The 23,601-nt window shown below is 42.6% G+C and overlaps 1 protein-coding gene, 1 long non-coding RNA gene and 1 pseudogene across 3 annotated transcripts in view; 1 reads left to right on the forward strand and 2 right to left on the reverse strand.

Moving 5' to 3' along the window:
- LOC120098222 (uncharacterized) overlaps positions 1–23,601 on the reverse strand; it is a 702,255-nt gene that overhangs the window by 566,888 nt on the left and 111,766 nt on the right. The gene's annotated exons all lie outside the window — the stretch shown is intronic.
- On the forward strand, positions 41–14,349 carry LOC120098297 (uncharacterized). The gene is made up of 3 exons (XR_005496473.2): positions 41–124; positions 1,203–1,256; positions 11,760–14,349. It is a non-coding gene; the product is annotated as an uncharacterized LOC120098297 (long non-coding RNA).
- On the reverse strand, positions 13,204–20,056 carry LOC120098296 (uncharacterized; annotated as a pseudogene).

Below are 23,601 nucleotides of genomic sequence, written 5' to 3' on the forward strand. Positions count from 1 at the left end.
TTTTTTTTTTTTTAAACACACACCCGCCCACTTCCGAACGTTTCCTCTGCGCTCTAACTTTCTGCTCACAGTTCTCGGTGTTTCTGTTTCCATCTGCCTCTATCAGATAGAGAGCTTGCTTGCGGTAAGAACCTCCCCCCAACAGTGTGATCACTGGAGAAGTCCCACAGGAGACCCCAGTGGCCTGGCTGGGGACTGTCCACATAGGGGCACACGGGCCTTTCAAGCTATATAACCAGAACCAATCTAAACATTTCTTTTTAAAATTATTCCTTTTAATTAGCATCAATTGTATGTATTTACAGGGTATGGCACAATAGTTCAGGACATGCATAGGCTGTATACTAATGATGTAGATTAACATTCCTAAGTCTTTCTTACTTTTGGAGACCTCCAGCTCAGTCTCTCTCTCTCTCTCTCTCTCTCTCTCTCTCTCTCTCTCTCTCTCTCTCTCTCTCTCTCTGTGTGTGTTTAGTACCACTTACGCAGTCTCAATCTCTTTTCCTCTCTGTCACTGGTCATTAATAATTGCTACTGGACTTTTCTACTTTGCGATGACATTTTAGATTCTACAAAACAGATAATGTTTGTATTTGTTTCTCTGTCTGGCTTGGTTCACAAAATGTCCTCCACCCGGGGCCCTTTCTGTGGCACCTGAAGGGGTTGCTAGCTTGTATCATTATCTAAATAGCACTGTTACCTTGCAAGCATGAGGACCTGAGTTCAATTCCAGTGTCTTTGTTACTGTTCCCGTTGCTGTGATAAAATAGGATTATTGCTGATTCGTGGTTTGAGGGTAGACTCTGTCTAGGGAAGGCGCGGCAGCAGGAGCTCGAGGCAGCTGGCCACACTGCATCTCTGCTCAGGAAGCAGAAAGGAAGAAGGCAGAGGGATGCTGGAACTCAGTTCCCAGGTATCCCTATATGCTAACCTAATCAACTAAAAAGGAAACAGCTAGGTGCAGCAGTGCGCGCACCTCAGCCCTGGGGAGGTGGAGGCAGGCAGATTCCGTGAGTTGGCCGGTCAGCTAGCCTTGGTTACTTGGTGAGTTCCGGGTCACTGAGATATCCTGTCTTAAAAATCACGATGGAGAGTACCTGAGGAACAACCGCTGAGGTTGACCTCTGACTTCTACTCACACCTGCACCATATGAACTCAAGTATCTGCACCTTACATTTGCCCTTACTGTGTTCTCCCACAGGTGCCATTCCTGCACCAAGGCTAGAAGGATGCTGAAAACTTTTGATATGCTCAGGTATTGTTCTGGACATTCAAATTTCAGTCAAGATGACCCATGCCAACCTTGGTGCTTCTTGCCCCAACTAAGGACTAAACTTTGAAGTGATATCGATTCTGTCGGAAACATTGGTAGTGGCATTAGTCTCTGACGTGTTTATTAAAAGATAGAGAAGGGGGATATGTTCTTTGGAGGTGTGGTGAGGTCTGGGATAAGGGGGAGCCTCTGCAGGCCCATACTGAGACATCCCTTCCCCCTGAGGGACCAGCCACACAATGGTTTAGTATAGAACAGAGTTTATTCAGGGCATGGGGAGGGGAGTTAAGAGGATAGTAGAGGTAGAGAAAGGCAGAGAGAGAGAGAGAGAGAGAGAGAGAGAGAGAGAGAGAGAGAGAGAGAGAACAGAAGTAGAGGTTGGTCATGAGCACGTGGGGGGGAAGGAATTGGGGAGAGAGCGGGAGCAAGAACAAGAGAGCAAGAGAGAGGAGGGGGCAAGCAGCCCCTTTAATAGTGAGTCAGGCAGACCTGGCTGCTGACTGGTAACTATGGGGCAGAGCTTAGACAAACTGCTAACAGCTTCTGTTCCTGTTGCTGTGATAAAATACCCCCCCCCCCCAGAGCAACTTAAGGAAGGAAGGGTTTAATTGGCTCACAGTTCACAGACACAGTCCATCCCTGGTGAAATCCTGGCGGCAGGAACATGAGACCCCTGAATAGCTTCATAGCAGTCAGGAAGCAGGGAGCAATGAGTGCTGGTGTTCAGATCATTGTTTCTCTTTATGCAACTCGAGATCTTCACCCACAGAATGGTGCCAGCCATACTGAGGGTGGATCTTATCACCTCAGGTTAACCTAATCTAGATACTTTATCACAGGCGTGCTTAGAAGCCGGTCTCCAGATGATGACACTAACCATCCGCCATGAGAACTGATCCAAACAAAACTATGCTCTCAAAGTGACAGGGTGTGGGGGTGGCAGCAGCAGGTATAGGTGATGTTGAACCTTAAGTCTTACATCTGACTGAAGGATAACTTGACCAGGACAGGGGAAGGTGCCACTGGAGATGCAAAGGTAGACGGTGATGGCTTCTTGCACAGAGTGAGTTGTCAAAGAATAGCATGCAGTGAGGCTAGAGAGAACGGCAAGGGGGTAGGACCCCAGGATGCAGGCCGCTGTGGCCTGCCCTGGAGGAGGCTGCAGGGTTTGGTACCAGAGGCTGGAAAGCTAGAGGACCAATAAAATCCTAGGAGAAAGTCAAAAGAACGCAACCAGAAGGGGTGAGTGATCGTGAGGCAGAATGTACCTGTGAAACACCATGAGGTCTACATTGCTTTTCTGCAAGAACAAAAGAAGGAAAGAAAGAAGGAGGGGAGGGAGGGAGGAAGGGAGGGAGGGAAGAAGGAAAGAAAGAAAAATGAAGGAGGGAGAGAAGGGAGGGAGGGAGAAAGGGAGGGAGGAAAGAAAGAAAACAGAAAAGAAGCAAATAAAAGAGTGCACATGGGGCTGGAGATACTGCCCAATGGGTGAAAACACTTACTATGAACCTATGAGTTTGGATCCCAGGACCCACTTAACAAGCTTGGAATGATCCTGAAGGCACCTGTGACCCCAGTTTCAAACCAGGTACAAGATGTTAGGAGTGTAGAACTGAACAACTTGTGAAAGATGAATGTGAAAAGCTCTCTCTCTCTCTCTCTCTCTCTCTCTCTCTCTCTCTCTCTCTCTCTCCCTCCCTCCCTTTGTGTGTGTGTGTGTGTGTGTGTGTGTGTGTGTGTGTGTGCTTATGGGGTTCTCATGTGCAGAGGTGAATTGAGACCAGAGGTTAACCCTGAGACTGGGTCTCTCAGTGACTCTCACTGAACATCAATAGTGCTGACTTGACTAGACTAACTGGTGAGCCTTGATGGTCCTCCTGTCTCTGGCTCCCAGTATTGGGTTACCAGCATGTGGTACTGCACCCGGCTTTCATGCAGGTGCTGGGGATTAAACTCAGACCCCTATGCCTGCATGGGGAGCCAAGCACTTTACTGACTGACCTGTCTCTAACCTCAGGAGACACTTTCTTAAGGGGATTTCCACTATTGTTATTTTTGGAGACAGTGAATCAGCTGGGCAGAAATCCTAAATTTCAATCCTGTTTTGATTGATGAGTTCATTAGGGTAATTCCAGCTCAGAGATGTTGGTATAGGTACAGCCAAGGCCATAGGTGTTAGATAATAACAGACCGTCTTCCCAAATGGTTTCTGTTGCCGTTAGAAGTACACGGGGTTCTCAGTGGTTCTATCTGTCCGATATTTGGTGGTTTGGTTCTTTTACATTTACTGACTGTTGGTGTTGGTTTTAACTCGGCATAAACTGACACATGTCACAACATGGCCAATGAGCTTAAGGACTTGAAATCAATGAGATGGACCGGGGTGTGCGGGCTTGGCATTGTGGTGGCTAGTTTAACTGTCAACTTGACACAACCTAGAATCAACTGGGAAGCAAGTCTCAGTGAGTTATCTTGATCAGGCTGCCCTGTACACCGTTCTGGAGGGGTTGTGTTGATTACCTTAATTGATGTAAGCAACCTCATTCCCTGATTTGGGGACCTGGACAGTGTAAGAGTAGAGCTGTCTAGCTTAATCCAAGCCTGCATATATTCGCCCTCTCTCCGCTCTTGGATGTGACGTGACTGGTTTCTTTGATTTGCTGCCTTGACTCCCCTACAGCGATGAACTATAACCTGTAATCCAGGAAAAACAAGCTGATTTCCACACGGTTGTTTTAGTCACAAGAGCAGAAACGAAACCAGATTAGGAATTGACTCGCAGGGAAATATATCAGATTTGTTTTTCTCTCTTCCGAATACAGTTTTCTTTTATGGAATGTATCACACAGAAAGTGACGTGGGAAGAGTAGGTAGTCAACAGAAGTGGAGGGTGATGATGGCGATGACAACGATGATGACGATTTTGCTTAGGGAGCCGCGAGTAAGTATCAGGGTTAACCGAGTTTACTGCTGGATGAACCCCATTGGCAGTTTGTTATATCAGCCAACAAATATGTGTTCTTCCTGTCTTCAGCGTGAGCTCTGCAGCCAGCGCCTGCTCCCTGAGATCTGCTGTGCTGAGAGGAATGTTAGTGGATCTCCCGCAGTTTCCAGCCGAGGCCTGGAATGTTCTTATGAGTGTGTGTGTGTGTGTGTGTGTGTGTGTGTGTGTGTGTGTGTGTGTGTGTGTGTGTGTAAGGGACAGTCTTGGCTTTCTGCTGTGCAGAGCACACACAGGTGGCCACTGTTTCCCTTGCCCTGTGGAGGGTGACTGGCTCTCACTACACTGTTCTGACGTGTGTGAAACTCAGTCAGAACCTGCTTGAGATGACCCTCTGAGGCATATCAGGACTTATTGCCTACACAGTAGTTAAAAACCAGTGGGTGTGAAGAGGATGTTCTTTTCTGGTAAGCATATGACAGTGGGCAGACCCTCGTCCCTAAAGCTGCACAGTGCTCGTTTTCTCTGATGCATGAGACAATTCATGCAGAGGAGAAAAGAGAAAATGGTACTTACAGGAAACTTAAACACCATAGTTTTCTCAATACCAGTACGCTTGAAACGTGAAAATTGCTCTCGAGTCCTGGGTGATGGGAGCAGGCCGAACATGATTATAGAAATATTTACAAATCAGCAAATTATAGACAGCATTCTTCATACATATAAGGAAAGGATTTATATTAGCTGTGAAATATTTTGTTCTCCCCACCTCCCACTCTGCTCTTCATTCATTTCTCCATACACTTATTCAACCTGTTATTTATGTAATAGTTGTTCATGGATGACCCAGGGAACTCACTGTGGGGACAAAGGGTCATTAATGTAGAGTTGCCAGGGACAAAAGCAGAGCCAGCACTAGCGGCAGGGAGTCTCAGAGAAGAGACTATCTCAATTATGATTAAAGTGGGGATATCCACCTTAATGTGGGCTGTATAATTCCGTGGATTGTGGTTGTAGACAGCATAAAAGGGACAAGGGAGCTAGCTAATAACCAATGGTTATTTTTTTCTGTTTCTGGCTGTGGATGCAATGTGACCAGCCACCATGCCTTATCTTCCCTGCCATGGACTGTACCCCTGTAGCCCCTGGAATGTAAGCCAGAATAAACCTCTCCCTTAACTTGTTTCTGATAGGAATTTTATTGCAACAACAATAGAACTAACTGAGACACCAATCCTCTGAAACCACATCTGCTCTGTAGCCAGATGTTACCTTAAAAACTAAGCCATCTCTACTAACTCTCTGAAGCAGTAGCAAGTTATCCCAATCGCCCAGTCCTCTTCTGGCTTTGACCTCCTACTTTATTTTAAGTCACACTGGAATATGTCTACTGTCTCTATGTCATTGTGAGAATTAATGAAATAACTCCTACAGGACGCTAGGAGTGATGTCTGGCCAATAATGGAATCTCAACAAGTGTTGAGAAGTCCATCTCCGTGTCCTTCTGGGAAGACTTCAGAAAGGCCGTTAGACATGGAACTGCTGGGTGAGGGGTAGATAATTTTGAAATAACTGAGAGCTTTCAGACAACTGGAAATTTTCAACTGGACTTTTGTAGTATAGAGAAGTCCCATTTTGAGGGACCGGGGAGATGAGTCAGTGGGTGGAACACTTAGTCACACAGTGTGAGGACTTTTGGGCATATTCTCAGAACCCACAGAGAGCCAGATGCAGCGGCAGGTACGCTGTAATCCATGTGCTCCTGTGGTGAGTGGGACGGTAGACCTCAGTAGCTTGTGAGCCAGCTAACCTGGTGTGTTGGAGCTTGTCTCAAAGGAGGTAGACGGGGAAGACCAATGCCTGAGACTGTCCTCTGACCTCTGTTCATGTGTCATGGTATGCATGTGCCTGCATACACACAAGCATGCACAGCCTCTGTGTACATCACACACACAAGCATAGAGTATAAAACGTTGTGAAAGTCAGACACAGCATTAAGATTGACTTGAGGTTATAGAGAATTATTAAAGCTGGTGATTTTGAGGGATCCAAAATTCTGTAGAAAGAAGGGAAGGGAAGATTTGACAGTTGGCATCAGTTTTCCTGCTGATGTCTTTGCTTGTGGACAGTCATAGCTGAGAGGCCTGGAAAGAGTCAATAGTATTCTTTTGAGGCTGAAGAGAAAATGGAATTCAGGGCCTCTGGGAAGAGGGACTCTGGTAAAACTCTAGCTTCTCCGTGGGCTTTCAGAGCTGTTAGTGGGCATGAACGGATTGTGTGGGCTCTGACTTGTTAGTGTGCATGGATGTGCTGTGTGGGCTCTGTGGCTTGTTAGTGTGCATTAGTGTGCTGCGTGTACAATGGCTGGTGAATTAATATTATGAAGTATTTTCTCTCTGTGTGTGTCTGTGTATGTGTTTGTTGGCATGCACATACATGTGTTGATGTGGGTGGAGGTCAGAGGACAACTTCAGATGTCATTCTTCAGGTTCTGTTCACCTGTTGTTTGAGACAAGGTCTGTCACTGACCTAAAACCCACCAAGTCAGCTAGACCACCTGATTAGCAAGCCCCAGAGATCTGCCTGTTCCTCTTCTCCAGAGTCGGTGTTACAGATGTGCCCCAGCACATCTGACCTTTCAAACTGTGTTCCAGGGATCAAACAGTTCCTTCCTGACTAAGCCATACCCCAGTCACAGATGCATTATTCTTAGGGAAAGTCTAATTTACTTGCAGCTAAATGGTAAAGGAAGGAAAACCATCAACTTGGGTCATGAAGTTCCACAGGTTTTGATCAATACAGTGTTTTGTATGGAGATGTCTTAAACAGTAGTCTTTGCCATGAGCCTGACAGTTGTCACCTGTCCTCTCTCTTTAGCTGTTAGCAGCTATCTACATTTTGTTCTGTGCAAAAGGTTATCTTAGTCAGGGTTTGCATGCCTAACAAAACTGTATGACCAAGAAGCAAGTTGGGGAGGAAAGGGTTTATTCAGCTTACTCTTCCACATAACTGTTCATCACCAAAGGGAGTCGGGACAGGAACACACAAGGGCAGAAACTTGGAGGCAGGAGCTGATGCGGAGGCCATGGAGGGGTATTGCTTACCGGCTGGCTTGCTCAGCCTGCTTTCTTATAGAACCCAGGACTAGCAGCCCAGAGATGACACCACCCACGATGGCCTGGGCCCTCCTGTCTTGATTGCTAATTTAGAAAATGGCTTACAGCTGGACACCATAGGAGCCTCCTCAAGGGAGGCCCCTTTCTCTGCAATGACTCCAGCTTGTGTGAAGTTGATGCATACAACTGTCCAGTACAAAGGAAAAGCTAGTTTACCTTTGAGCTTTCTGTGACTGAGAGGGGGCTCTCACTATAAGCCAAGGATAATGTAGAACTTTCCACATACCCTAGACTGTCTTCAAATTCCCACCTTCTTTGGCACTCTCCTCATGCTGGGGCTATAGTGCTTAGCCAACATGCTAGGCTGGCTGATGGCTGCTGTGACAATGTCTTAACTTTTACATAGTTGAACCCAAAAGAGAGTCATGGAAACCTCTGATTCTTAGGTAATTTGGATAGAAATGGGGTGTAATCTTCAGACCTCCTAAGATTGGTATCTGAAGTGGGATCCGTTCTGAAAGGTGATGCTATGGGATTTATACTAACCAGGAAGCAGCATCAAGCTGAATTTGGGACAACTAGCTATAGTCTACAGGAACTGGGAGAATTAGTTGGGGTGTGATTAAAACTATATTTTTGGTCACTGAGTGTTTCTGTGTTGAATGCAAATGAGCAGAAAACACCTTCTTAGCTCTCAATTTTCTTCTGAGCCATCTTTTAATCCCCAACCCAATCAAGTTTCTGATCTCTCTAATTTTCCTTATTCTGAATAGCTCTTAAAAACTCTCCCTGTTTTTCTGCCTTTGTTTATGTAAGAACTACCCTTTGCCCCTTTTCATTTGTAAGATAGTGTCATCGGATAGACAAGTCTCATCGGATGGCTACTGCTCGGTTTGGAGTCTTAACTTTTACTTCCAATCTTCTTGATTGTTTCACTCCAAGAGAGAAACCTAATGTTATTTTTAATCTTTGTTCCTGTACTGACAAGGTGTTTCTCCTGTGACTTCTTCCAAGAGTTTCTAACCCGGACAGGAACCCATCCACCCTGGAGCCTGAGATAGGAAGATTCCAAGGTCAAGGTCTTTATAGGTTCCAAGAGGAAAGTTGAAGGACAGTTCAAGCCACTTAGCAAAATCCATCTCATAAAAAACAAAAAGAGGACAGGGGCTGCAGCTTGGCGATGCTACCAGCCCATCTGAGGCCTTAGAGTCAGTCCCCAGTGGTTTATCTTGGCCTCTCACTATGTAGTTAGAATGCTGTAGGCCTGTGTCTGTGGAATGTATCTGTTTCTCTTGATGTCTCTCATTTTACTACACTCAGGCTTGGTGCCAGACCCTAAGTTTGAAAATTTCGCAGGCATTTCACATGACTCATCTGTTCCTTTCTGAAAAATAGTTTTTTTAATTCTTTTTTTTTTTTTTACTTATTCACTTTACATCCTGCTCACTGCCCTCCTCCTGGTCACCCCCTTCCACAATCCCTCCCCCATCTGCTTCTACTCTGAGCATGTGGGGATTCCCATGGGTATCCCCCCACCCTGGCACTTCAAATCTAGGTGCTTCCTCTCTTACTGAGGCCTGACGAGGCAGCCCAGCTAGAAGAATGTATCCCGCATGCAGGCATCCGCTTTTGGGAGAGCCCCGGCTCCAATGCGTCTGAGTATTTTTGGTGTAAGTGATGATTTTGGTTTTAGTAATGATTCAGGTTTCATTTTCATTTAACTTTAATTAATTATTAATGTGGTCTGATGTGTGGTATGCCACATGTGTGCACATGCATGGACATGTCACAATGTTGGGTGAAGGTCAGAGGATACCCTGTGGAAGTTGATTTCCCTTTTTGGTTTCTCATGTGGGTTGTCCTGGGAGCTAAATTCAAGTTAGGTCATCAGTCTTGGTGGTAGGTGCCTTTACCCTGACCCGTCCCATCAGCCCAAGTTTCTTTTAAAAACAAACAAGCAACAGCAACAAGAAAAGCCCTTCACGGTCATAATTTCTGAAGTTCTTTCTCACGGGTCTTTCCTCTGGAACATTTTCCCTTCAGCCCCCAAGCAGACTGTGCTGTTTATTTCTTGGATAGTACAGGCAAGTTGATGATGACTTCCTTTTGCTTTTATGTGTCTTTTAGAATCTATATTTCACCATTTGGAAATAAACGTATATATATATATATATATATATATATATATATATATATATATATATATATATATATATATACTGAATTTTCTAGAGTACATTAACATTCTCTTTCTTTTACCACTTAAGGACCTTGGTTTACTCTCAGTGGTTATCCAGTTTTACCAACAAGGAAACATCTACCCTTACTTGTTTCTTTCATATTTTTATAACATTTTACAACACTCCTTCCATCTTCCGGCTTCTGTTTCGCCTTCTCCCTCTTCCATGGTATTTCCTGCATCTTGGAGCCTGTAACAGGCATGCCATGTTTTGGAATGAGCCTAAATAGTCTCTTATTCTCCACCCTGACCACCAGTTGAGTCTCTGCATTAACCACTGACCACTGCCAAAGACGTTTCTCTGACCAAGGCAGAGAGCAGCTCTGTATGTAGAAAATATTGTGTCTTCTATGTAAACTGGGTCTTTGTATGTAAGCATTAATGTTCTTCAGGTAGTTTGACATCTGTTTAGCAAACAATGGGGGGTTGAGGGCTCCTCTCTAAGACCCATGGCCTTGCCAGCAATGGTCTTCAGATGAGTTTACTGTACGAGGCATGAATCCTTTCCAGTGGAACATGCCTCACCTCTAATCAGAAAACAGCTGCTCACTGCGTAGCTGTTATGCCGTTACCACAGCAGGAGACACCTGTGATTCTTTTCTTTGTGTGAAATGAGACTTTTGTCCTCTACCGCTGGCTTTATGATTTTCAACTCTGACGCACATCGTTCTCCCTTTACTTTGCTTACTCTCTGAACTTACAAGAATCCTAGAGGATTCATGCATTTATTGTTCACATTCAATTTGTGTATTTTAGGCATTATTTTCAAATGTTTATTTATCTTTTGTTTTCACTCTCATCTCTCTAATTACATGTGAGTTAATTACATATGAGTTAATTTTCCTGAAGTTGTTTTATTTTAACCAGTTATTTTTATTATTTCCATTTAACATTGTTTCTGGTTTTGAAACAGTTTGTATTGTATAGTCTATTTTCAATACTACCCTATAATATAATCCTAACTTACACTTTATATCTGTTGCTCAAATTGGGCTTTTGCAGATTTCAGCATCTCTTAAACACACTTGCTTTCGTTTCCTTCTCAAACATACGGGACCCAATATAATAAATGACACCATTTTTGTCTACTAATTGCATTGTCTTTGTCACTTCTGAGTCTGTCCCTGTGGATGGACTGTTCTCCTCTCACTATTTTTTTCTCTAATCATAATCTCTACTGTTTTAAGGGATAATCAGCCTGTGATTGTGTGAGTACTTTAACAATGCAGTGGACATATTAGGAAAGTATAGATGATCCTGAGAAACAAGGAAGATGTCCTAGAAGAGTATAACACTGCAAGCTAAGTAAAGTAAATACTGGAAAAAAATCAAGAACAGGGAAGAAGATTTCCATGACAAAGAAGAGCATAAACAAAGACATAAAGTGGGAGAAACACTCTTTAAGAGTTGTGCTGGATTGTTTAATGTCAACTTGACACAGCTTAGAGTCACTGGAGAGATGGGAACCTCAGTTGAAAAAGGCCTTCATAAGATCAAGCTGTAGGCAAGCTTGTAGGGCATTGCTTTTTTTAAGTTGGTGACTGATGAGGGAGGACCCAAGCCATTGTGGTGGTGCCATCCCAGGGCTGATGGTCCTAGATCAGTGATTCTCAACCTTTCTAATGTTACAACCACTGAACACAGATCCTTAGGTTGTGGTGATCCCCAACCCCAAAATTATTTTGTCGATCCTTCATAACTGTAATTTTGCTACTGTTATTAAGCATAATATAAATATCTGATATTCAGATACCCCCACCCAAGTATGTGACCCACGGGTTGAGAACTCTGTCCTATGTTCTATAAGAAAGCAGACTGGTTCTCCTCGCTCTCCTCACACCTGATCCTGAACCCTCCCATTCTCCTCCCCATCAGGTGGGGGACATCTCTAGGACTTGTCAGAGACCTGGATGGGGGTGGCTCCCAGGAGTCTAAGGGGGCGACTTTAGCTGAGACTCCTAGCCGTGGGGATATGGAACCTGAAGAGGCCAGGCAGGGCTCCCAGTCGGGGAATAAGGGTACCAGCTCAGTTTTTGGCCCCAAATTTGTACTGTCTACAAGAAATGCAGGGACAAACATGGAGCAGAGATTGAGTGTATGACCAGCCGATAACTGGCCCAATGTGAGACCCATTCCACGGGCAAACACCCGTCCCTGACACTATTAATGATACTCTGTTATGCTTGCAGACAGGAGCCTGGCATAATTGTTCTCTGAGAGGCTCCACCTAGCAGCTGACTGAAACAGATGCAGAGACCCACAGCCAAACATTGGATGGAGCACAGAGCATCCTATGGAAGTTGGGGAAGGATTGATGGTCCTGGAAGGGATAGGAACTCCACAGGAAGACCAACAGAGTCAACTAACCTGGAACCTATGGGCTCTCAGAGACTGAACCACCAACCAAAGAGCATTCATGGGCTAGACCTAGGCCTCCCCACACATATGTAGCAGATGTGCAGCTCAGTCTTCATGCGGGTCCTCTAACAACTGGAAGTGAGGGCTGTCCCTAAAGCTGTGGCCTCTCTGTGGATCCTGTTCCCCTAACTGAGCCGCCTTGTCTGGCCTCAGTGAGAGAGGCTGTGTAGAGACTTGCTGTACCAAGGTTGGGGAATACCTTCTCTCAGAGGAAAAGGGAAGGAGTGGGAGAAAGAGAAAGAGAGAGAGAGAGAGAGAGAGAGAGAGAGAGAGAGAGAGAGAGAGAGAGAGAAAGAGAGAGAGATCGAGAGATCGTGTAAAGGGGGACAGAGAGGAGAGGGACAGCAATTGGGATACAAAGTGAATAAACAAATTAATGGAAAAAGAGAGAGAAAGACTGAGAAAGCCATGAGAGCAGACCAGTAAGCAGCGTCCTTCCACGGCCTCTGTATCAGCTCCTGCTCCAGGTTCCTGCCTTTCTTGAGTTCCTGCCCTGGCTTCCTTCAGTGATTAAGGAAGTGTCCTCCCAGAGTTGTTTTGGTCATAGTTTCTCATCACAGCAATAGGAACTGGTTAACTTGACAGAAGTTTCTTCAGAATGTTTTGCCCTGAAACTGACATAGGCACTAATATTTCACATCTATAATTGGTCACGAATCCCAAGTTACTACACTGACACAGCCATATCCTCTGGGAACAGTGAGAGTCATGAAGCCAGCACAGCTGCTTCGCACAGTTTCCCCATAGCTGAGTTGAATGTTGCAATTGCTGTCATTCTGCCTCTCACGTTTAGGCTTTTGGGTTCTGTGTGTTGCATTCTTGAGGGCTTTCTGCAATATGATCCATTTTTATGTATTTTCCTGTGAAAATTATGTCCGAGTCTTTCTAGGAAAATCCTAACATCAACTTTATCTGGCCCTATTAGGAAACTTTTATATGGCCTGAAGACCATTAAGCACAGATAAGCACATTAGGTAGATGAGGCCATAACTCTGGGAATCCATTTTTTGGGTGTCTGCCCCTGAGAAAAATCAAGCAGTGTAATTGGTGCAGGTTAGTAGAGACAACTGACCAAGTCTGACTGGTCAGGAGGAAAGGATGCAGAGCGAAGGTCTCCCTTTACAATACACTTAGGGCTCTCTGAACACATAATTTTGAGATGGGGGTCATACAGGGAGCACCTCTGGAGGAAGAGAACTCAGTAGATAAAATAGATTTTTATTTTATTTTTTTTAAAAGCATGTTTATGTGATTGCACATAAATGTCTGTGTAAAAAGGGCATTATGACAGTTGATACCACAAAGATTACAGTAAGAAAAGCACTTTATGACAATATTTCACAAATTCACAAGGATCACTTTAATATACAAAGTAACTGCTACCATTCTGAACACAAAGCAGCCAGTATGTACATAGTGTTAATAAAATGCATGGTGTCTTGGTACTTTTATTCTTTACACATAAAGCACAAAAAGATTTAGGTAAAAAATTTAAACAGGGACGTTTCTAGATTGTGGGAACGTTATTAGAAATGCATGTCCCTTCTCATAGTTATTAGTATTCTTCTCCAATAGGAACATCAGAGTTAAAGCTCATACCCTGTTTTGTGCTAACAGTTCCGGGGAGGTATTTTCTACTCCAGTACTCAAGGAAAACCCAAAAAGCCAAACACCATTCTAGGACTTCCCTGGTTATTTTGTTTTTCAAAAGTTTCAAGTGACATGTCTAGGTTGGAAATGATCCCTTCCACTGGGGCATTATAACCGATGTGTACAGATCAGTTGAAGACAGCTTTACACAGAAAACTGCTAACTAGCACACTTCTTCACCATCCTAATAAATTTACACACACAGAAAAATGTTGACAAAATTTCCCACTTTTAATATAAATAATTTTATTACATACACATTGAAGTGGCACCTGGGTAAAAATACGTCTATAAAGCACTTACCAATTCAATTTTAAAAAACATAAGAAAATAAAACTTCCCAAATATAATAAATCATTTCATGTTGCCAACATAGATTATGATCTGCAGTGATCTTTCTTCTCTACTGATTTTCAACATCTCAGACTTACTCTCATCTCGAGATGTCCATTAGACAGAAGCTTAGAAATGCTATACTTCTATGGGCAGGTAGTAGATCATGCCTGGGAAGTTTCCTACTGTTTGACCCTCTCGGATACTTCCTATAGATTATTACTCTTCTTCCTTTTTCTTGCTGGTAACAATTTAATATTTACCCAGCTGGCCCCCGCCCCACCAGAGTGGGACAGGCCGGCTCATCATCAGCGTCTGTTCTCACACTGACAACTCGCTTCCCAAACTTTGCTCTCTTATTTATTTTTTTTAATTTTTCTTTTTTTAAAAAATAAATTTCAAGCTAAAACACCTGAAATATAATTCCTCCATTCAAATGTTATCTGGTCCTTGTTAAAGTTTGTCTGCCCCTGAGGACACATACAAAGGCTTAAAACTACATTCACTAATCAGTAAGCGTACCATGAGCAGATGAGTCAGCCGGAACTTCAGCACCCTGTTTAATTTGTTTGAAATTCTTCCATACTGACTCAACTTCATGATACCTTCAACCCCTCAAGGATTATATGCCTCTCTTGGCCATTGATTCTAGAAAGTCAAGGAAACCAGTTCCTAGTACATAACAGTGACTGTTAACTTAAAAAGTCAACATTATTAACATTGAAAGTAATCAAGACACACACAAGCCACCCAAAACTCTAGTTGTGCTTTGTACATTTCAGTGAACAAGTTTATTCTAGAATGACTCACCTACAGGCCTAACAAAGCAGTCTTTACTACCCTCAGTCAGAAACCAGTCAAGTTTAGGCAGCATTTCTCTCAAGTTAACAAAGCCAAATTAAAATGTTTTAGTAACAATGATTACATGGTTTTCCATGATGACAAATTGCTTTAACAAGGTTTGTAATCTTCTGAATATTTTTTTTTTGGCATACTCTACATAGATGGAGTAAGGATGAGATTTAAAATTATAAGTACTTATTTTTCCTTCAGTATTAGTCAAATCTAATTCCCAGATATTTAGCTTTTATAGCATGCTTAAGGCTATCTATGATATTGTAATCAATGAAAAGCTTCCATTAAGGAGTCATGATTTGAAGAGGAGGAAGACAAAAGGGTCAGCTGAGAACTCACGGATGAGGAATTTCCCAAGTTGCTGATACCCAAACTGGGTCATTTAAAAAAAGTGCAAGTTCCACTGAACATTTACAAAGAATTACTGTAAGTACAACCCCAAGTAAATATACAGCCTTTGTATTGGGCCCCGGGGAGTGATATGCCAATAGTTTTCAGTGTTACAAAGGCAAAACAAAAGCCTCTGGAAGGAACTGAAAATGAAGCAGCTATAGGGAGAGAAACCAACTTGCGTTACTAGCTGACTGGAGTCCACAGAGAATTAAAGCTTCCTAAATAGGAAAGACAACATTTAGATTGAAGTCACTTCAAGTAAGTAAAAGCATTCCGGGTTATATGTTTCTGAGCCCCAATATTTGTATGAATCCATGTCACCTAAGTGGTTGAAAACAGTAGGGAGGAGTCCTGAGAGACAGAGACAAACGTCAGCCAAGAGGACTTTTGATTGGACAGCCTGCCTGACTGGTCTTGTGCTTCAGACACTAGCACTGTTTGCTGACCTACCATCGAAACTCGTCCTGACAAAAATCCCTGTTCAAATGAAACACCACAAGTTTTTGCCCAAAATGATTCTTGAAACAAGTCTCTTAAAAGCTATTATCAAAATGTTCTTACCAATTTATAGCTGCCGGAAACAAAGCAGGGGAAAGCGGCTTTGGGGTTTAGGAGTTTTCAAGTGACTGGTAACATACTCAAAGCATCAAGCCAAACAACAACAAAACCAAAAATTAATAAAAACTGGAAGAAAAGAGAAAACCCAGTTGTGAGTGCTGGAGTAATACAGTCACTGAAACACCAGAAGAGATGCAGGAGAATGCACAGAAGAGTGGAGTCTCATCTGACCTCAATATGCTATAATACTCAGCATTCCTGACATAACAGCTCTCAGAGCATTTAGATGATATACTGTATGTATGTATATATGTACACATATATTACAAAATGCCACTTCCCCACCCACTCTATAACTTCTAAACAAGCAGCACCTAGGACAATATGATGGTTGCTAATATGGTACTTGCTTTCGATAAAGAACTTAAATTGTATCTCATATCAATTTTTTAAATATGAACATATTGGATCTAGCCCTTTCTAAACCATTTTTCAGTTAAACACTATCAAAGCTTGAAAACTCAGAAGAGTAATATATCAAAAATAAACCCCTCCCCATTTCATTTTTATTAGAGTTAATCTGTCCTATAGATAAAAGTGCCACTAATATATGCAAAGTGAGCAATACCAAACTTGCTATTTTCTAGGCAAATCAGTAGCATATGTACAGATTCCTATGACATTTTCATTCCCTTTTGGCCAATATGAAGAGAAAAACATTACTGGTAAGGTGGCCACATACAATCTTGGCTATAAGAGTCTAAAAAATTATGTCATTTTCTTAATAAAGATTCTCCATGTAGCTCAAAAACAAGGTATTTTTTTTCTAATTCTCATGTTAAAAAATTCAGCTTGCATTAAAGCGGCTTGATTTCTTTCTGTATGAACTGAAATTTCAAACGCAGATTTCACAACACCACATATTTCTCACATGAAGTAACTGGTGTCAAACCAGTACAGTCATGCTTCAAGCATAAAGGCCCAGGCCTCTGTAAATTAATATCCATCCAATTAGGAAGTATGACTGAGGCTGCCTTGGTCTCTAAGGGTTAAGAGGACCATCCATTTCCTCACTATGTAGAAAACTTCAACTTTTGAAGACAGACACTTAGAGATTACAACGTCTACACCCTCCTCAAATTTTCCACTTGTGACATTTAAAATGCTCAATCTGACATTTTGACTTAATATCAAGTAATTCCAGTTTGTTGACAGATTTGTGATTCTGCTTCATTTTTTGTTTCACCAAGTTTAGCAAATGATACATCTACATGCTAGTACAGACATGCTATCTCTTTCCCAGTAAGCTCAGCAGGACAAACATCAAACTTTAGTCGTTTGAAAGCCTTCTGGAGAATCTGGTGAACTGTCCAGACATAAGGATTATTACATCACTCAACTCTTAGAATGATGTTCCTTCACAAACTGTTCATCCTTGAAAAAAGACAATGGCTTGTTATAAACAACATACAACATTTACAGACAGCAACCTAAAGTCTGACTTTAAAAATGGGCCAAACATTTTACACTCTTATATATTCTGACATAAAGATCGGCTTTCTTAATATCCCAAAGCAAATATAAAACCTCCTTGTGAGTCTGAGTTCTTTCTCGAACATGACATAATCTAACATGCTGGCCTCCACTGTCCTCTTATTTGTCTTTTAAAGAGGTAACTCTTAGATTTTTATCAGGCTTAATGAAAAAAAAAGAATTATTAAGTCTTATCAGAAACAATGTTACATACAAATGTAGACTATGAGTTAAGATTTAAGTAGGGAGCATCTTTAGAAACAGACCAGCTTTTGGATAGTTAAAGCAGAACCACCTTTTTTTGGGAGAAAAAAAAGTGTTTTGCCAAATATTGTACCATAGCACACATTCCAATGCCTGAAGAAAATTACTTTTCTTGTGTGCATTTAACACAATGTTTTAGAATCACATCCTTATAACTTCGAGTTAAAGAAAATTCCAAGAGATTTTCAGATAAAAATATGTGAATATAAGAAAAGTTGTCAATTTAGTACTTTCTGAGGGCAATCACTTTGCCTGGGCATCTTGAAAACGCTCCTGTTGGTTGCACAGTGTAAATGCCAGTGAATGAGAAACAGCTTTCCAGGTAAATGAGTGACAGTTAAGGATTTTGAAAGCAAGGACAAAAGTTTTTATTTATTAAAAACCTTATTATACCTCAAGGAGTTGCCTTCCTGGCCAGCACCTGTCCATTAAGACTTAGTACTAACCAAAATAAGCTTTATACTATGATTTTAACTGAACTCAAAATTCAATACCATATTTTCCACTCAGCTGGCTACTTCTTTTAATTCAAATGGCGAACACTCAAGAACTGAAGAAGCAACAACTGCCCTACGGAAGAGCTGTAACTACCACCAAACGCTTCCCAGAACCAAGGACAGCGTTCTGTCAGTACTGAAGAGAGGAACATACATAGAACGTTTACTCCTCAACACCACACTAAGATCCGTATTTAAAGGATGTCTTTAATAGTTTTACATAATCCACAATGAAGTGTAAAAACATCAATTTGGCAATCAACACTTCTTCATTGCACCTTACTTACTTTCCTCATGTGTCCCACACATTACTTCAGCTCAGGAGGCTGGGTAATTGTCCCTAAGGCAATCACGGAGCTCAGCACAAACCTTGAAATCATTAAAAAGAAAACAAACAAAACAAACCTAAAACAAAAATAAGAAAGCCAAGATTTCATTTTCCTCATTTCCCCCAACAATTTACAAATAAGCAAATGATTACTTCTTGAGGGTGGTAGAGGTGAGGGCAGAGGTCTCCTCATGGTTCCTGGCGCTGCACATTTACTTCGTGAGGGCAGAAGTGGAAGCGGTTGTGGACATTCACAGTTTAACGCGAAAGCAGAAATGAGTGAGATTCTGTAGTTGCTTCCAGGCAGTTTTGCGCATAGAAAAAAGAAATGTTTAGAAAATAAATGTTTATTTGTCTTTCTGGTTGTGGCCAATCCAGTCCATTTTCCACCACAATAGGTGAAAATTTAAATCCCAAATCAATCTGACTTGTGGCAGTAAAGGTCCTTAAGTGTTTTGTTTTGGTTTTCAAGCACTGCCACTCTGTTCTCTAAACATTTCACATATTCTTTCTTCTTTCGGTTCTCTCTTTTTTTTTTTTCCCCGGAGCTGGGGACCGAACCCAGGGCCTTGCGCTTCCTAGGTAAGCGCTCTACCACTGAGCTAAATCCCCAGCCCCTTCTTTCTTCTTTCTACGACATTCTCTTGCTGCTTCCCTGTTCTTCATTAGACGAACCTCTCTCTTTCGTGCTGCTTCTTCAGCAGGCTGTGTAGGAAGTGCTGGGGAGGACACCATAACAACTCCAGGGGCAATGGTGCTAGTGGGTGCTGTGCGAATCTGGTATGTTTGTACATCACCAGAGGCAGCTTGAACAACAACTTGGTTGCTGGGCACTAGAATCTGCTGTCCATCAGTGGTCTGTGCATATTGTAGAATGGTAGTACCCGGCTGAGTGGCAGCTGCATTGGTCATGGTTAGTGTCTGCAGGCCCTGTACCCCATCGGTACCATTGTTAGCCAGCTGTATTGCTCCTCCCTGGGTAATGGCAATATACTGCCCACTGCTAGTTTGGTAAATCGGGGTTGGCACTGTTACAGTGGTGATGGCAGGGGCTGAAGTCTCTTCTTCTGATTTTTCTTCTTCAATCCTTGGCACCCCTGGTGCATCAGAAGATAAGTCATTCAAAATTTTCCTGTAGGAAGGCCTCCTTGAAAGGATTTCCCTTCATTTTTGGGAATCAGTTACACTATCCACAGACTCCTGTGAATCTTCACTTTCTGCAATAGTTGAAATCTGAACTGTTTGGACTTGTGGAGACTGAATAACTGATGGCTGGGCCGCCTGGATGACCCCATGGACCTGGACTGTCTGCCCATTGGGCAGCTGCACTAAGGTTACAGTGGGAGCAGATGACGTCGCATGAGCTGCTGGCATGGATACCTGGGCTAATGTGGCAATCTGTGGCTGGGCTTGAACTGTCATTTGTTGACTTTCAGCTTCTGTTACAGCAGCATCTCCACTCTGCTGGTTGTCTGCTCCAGAGTCCATGGTCATCTAGTCACTGTCTGCAGTCCAACTAACCCAACAATAGGTATCTGAACGGGAAGTCCAAGAAGCCAGAACTTGCTCAGTTCCATGAGGGTAGGTGTTCCACTGATCTTCTGTATAAACTGTAATCCTGAAGAAGATGATTCCCACAGATGTCCTGGCAAGTAAGTGCCTAAAATAGATTTTTAAATAAACTTTTCCTACTTTACAACATGGATGATGAAACAATTTGGTAAAAGAATTAGGTATTAGCGTTTACTATTCATAAAAAGATGGGTTCAGATATTTTCTGTTTGTCTGGAATGCTTTCAAACAGCAAATAGTACCAGAATAAAAGCAGACTAATATAGTATAATATATAATATAATATAATATAATATAATATAATATAATATAGATTTGCTTTGGAGGAGATGTTCTCTTAGATTCTAATTGGAGTTATAGGATAATAAAAATAAAATCTGTTCTGTTTGTATTTTCTAATTGTGACTGAACTTGTGACCCTGGACATGAAATGAAAAATTAAACACATAATCTGTATGTCTTGAATAATCATTATTCTGTCTTTGTACTGTGAAACGCTTTTCAATAAAGAAGCACCTGATTGCCAGTCAGAGCTGCAGAAGTGGTCTGATTGCCACTCAGTCAGAGCTGCAAGAGTCCCCTGACCTCCATTGCATGTGACTCCCTCCATCCGTTTGCCTATTCCTTATCTCCTCTGCAGGGCAGCCCAGTCAGGAATGACTGCCATCTGGGGCAGGTCGCCAACACTATACACCAATAATATCTCAGTGGAAGGATCAAGTGAGGTTGTGGTCCTTGTGAAGACTAAATTGTATTCAAGATAAGAAAATGCATGCGTGGGATACTGATCAGTTTGACACAAAAGCCTAAATTTCTCATCACTTTCTGCCATCAACCACCAGGGTCCAATGCCTAGTTCTAAAGGAATTACTACCATCTCAATGAATGCCAAGTTTGTCAGAAGGAACAACTTTTTAACAGTAGTCGTTGGAATGAACCTGTTTGTTCATGAAGAGCAAAATGAAGTCAATTCTATTACTTTCATTTTAGAGGGAGGAACTGAGCATTAGAAAAGTCCTGTCACAGGCCAGATGTAAATGCAGTTGGGAAAGTGGTTTGGCCATATGTTCCCTTAATTTATCTTGTAAACTCATGTGATCTCATCATTTGCGCTTGTCCAACCTAGTACACATGAGAGGGTGAGACCTGTCTCTTGTGCATCTTTTAGGATTAGAGCATGAGGTGAGCTCATATTATAGGCTCGACAGGCACAAAACCAAAGGCAATGTTACAAGAAGCTGGTTTGGTTGAAATTCCTCAATGCTAAATTCTGAGAGTCAAAGGCCTTCCCAGGCCAGCAGGAGATTTGTGGCTACACAGCAGAGTGATTATATTGTTATATGATCTTAGATGAAATCGAGGACACAGACAGAACCTTTCTTCAGGCCAAGGATTTTATTTAATAGTGGGAAAGGAAAGGATTTCTGACTACCAGACAGCAAAACCATCTATTTAAGTCCTTTGGGGCTGGAGGAAGGGAGAATGAAAAGCATCTTCCCTGTGGGGGAGTAAGAAAGGAGTCTAGTTAGTATATGACTTAGAGAACGTGCAGAGATGTGGAGGAAAAGCACTTTAATATGTACTCATTGGGGTTGGGGGCAGCATTGAAGGGGATGTCCCCTAGCTCTTAGGTCTACTAGTTACTTGGTGCCTTCCTCTCAAATCTGGATACTTAGCAAGTTTGCCTTACAAATGTAGAGGGCCGATCATCTCCCGCTGAAGCTGAGGAATCCCATAGTCAATGAGGACTGCGCCAACAGAAATAGAGAAGGCTGTTTTATATATTGTTGGAGCTTTAACATTTCTTTTCTGGAGTCTTGGTACCCAGGGAGCCCACTACAGATCGTGTCATGATCACAGCCCATCATGATGCAAGGTCAAAGCAAGAACCCCAAGGCAGGAACTGAAGCAGAATGTCACCTGCTGGCTTCCTCCTCGGACCCGATCAGCCTGCTTTCGTCTATAGCTCAGGACCATTTGCCTAGGTTTAGCACTGCCTACCATGGGATGGACCCTTCCACATAAATTAGTAATCAAGAAAAAAATGCCCTCACAAATTTGCCTACAGGCTAATCTTGTCAAGGTACCTCCTCAGTTGATGTCCCGTTTCCAGATAATTCTAACTTGTGTCTAACTAACCAGGACAACAGCTGTAGTTTGGGTGTCTGCTGGTGTTTGTGAGATTGCAGAGAAATTATTCTGATTACTCCCTCGCTTAAATCTAGCCTTTGTGAGAGCCACAGGCCAAGAAAAGGCATACAGTTTAACCCACCCACACATTACTACTAGTGTGGGGAAGCATAAAGCTGCTCCTTCTAGAGAAAAGAATCCTCTGTTCCCTGTGTGTCTGTCTACTCTTCATGCTGTCTATAGGATTAGACAGACAGACAGATCGGGACAGAGATAGATAGGGGATTATAGAATGAGCTTCAGTCATTCTATAATGCAGGGGACTGTACTTGCCTAGATGAAAAAGATTTTATTGTCTCTCCTCTGCCTTCACTATCCACCTACTGAGCAGGCAGCAAGATCAGGCTTTCTTGGGCAACAGTATCCTCTGAAATGTCCCCACTTGTTCCTTCTGGAGTTTTCCTTTTCTAAGTTTCCTCCAATCACGACCACAGTGTCCACTTTCTTCTTTTCCCAGAGGAGACCCTTCATTCCACTTTCTACTTTCTTTACCCACTTTTCTCTCTACTGTGTGGCATCCTACAAGGGATCCAGCATTGTATGCACAGTGAGTTTGTAGCCTGACAGATATCATTTGGAATCTTGATTTTGTTAGTGAATAGATGTTGCTACATGTGTGTAACACTTAAATCTTCTAGTCTCAGTTTCACCTCCACACCACAGGGTCCTCTCATCAAGCTTGGGGTATGTGACATTGCATGAGAAAAGCAGCAGCACAGGTCTCTGGTAGCTGATCTTGTTTGAAAACAGGGGTGGGTGGGTGATTACTTAATCCATCATGTATTAAATAAACCTCTGTGTATTAAAAACTACTATGGTGGCAGTGCACATGTCTGCCTGCACACAAATGGACACAAGTGTCATAGGTGTTCATTGAGGTCGCTAGTCATTTGTGTCACTGTCCAGGTGAACAGAGCAAATATCTCTTTATTCACAGCCTACCGCTTTCCCAGGAGTGTCCTTGGCCTGGTGTCGAGAAAATGAACAGTTTTTAATTAATCTCAGTTGATTACAGTTCCTCCTTAATATAAAAGAAGCAGCAATCCACGTAAAGGTCTGTTTTGATGGAGGTTTTTTGGACTCCAACTGGATTCCTTCAGATTACTGATAAAATTTTGCCATCTCCATCCCCACCCAACTCCTCTGGGTTGGGACTTATGTGTGGAGTGAGCTCAATGAGTCCTCACATTGTGGGCCACACTACTTTTAAACTCATGGTTTTCCTCCTGATTTAGCGTCTCAGAGGCTAAGATTACAGCTCTGAATCACCATACCTGGATTTCTTCGGATACCAGTACTATTGTGTCTGTGCTTGCTTTCCCTTTGAACCTCTGGTCACGGACTCGCTTGAGAGCGTTTGCTGTTACTCAGCTGGTTCATGGGACTTTTCATTGTAGGATGCTCAGGGCGGGTCGTCACCTATTCCTGGCTCACACTTAG

This window comes from Rattus norvegicus, chromosome 18 (assembly GCF_036323735.1).
Source record: "Rattus norvegicus strain BN/NHsdMcwi chromosome 18, GRCr8, whole genome shotgun sequence".
Lineage (NCBI taxonomy): Eukaryota > Metazoa > Chordata > Mammalia > Rodentia > Muridae > Rattus > Rattus norvegicus.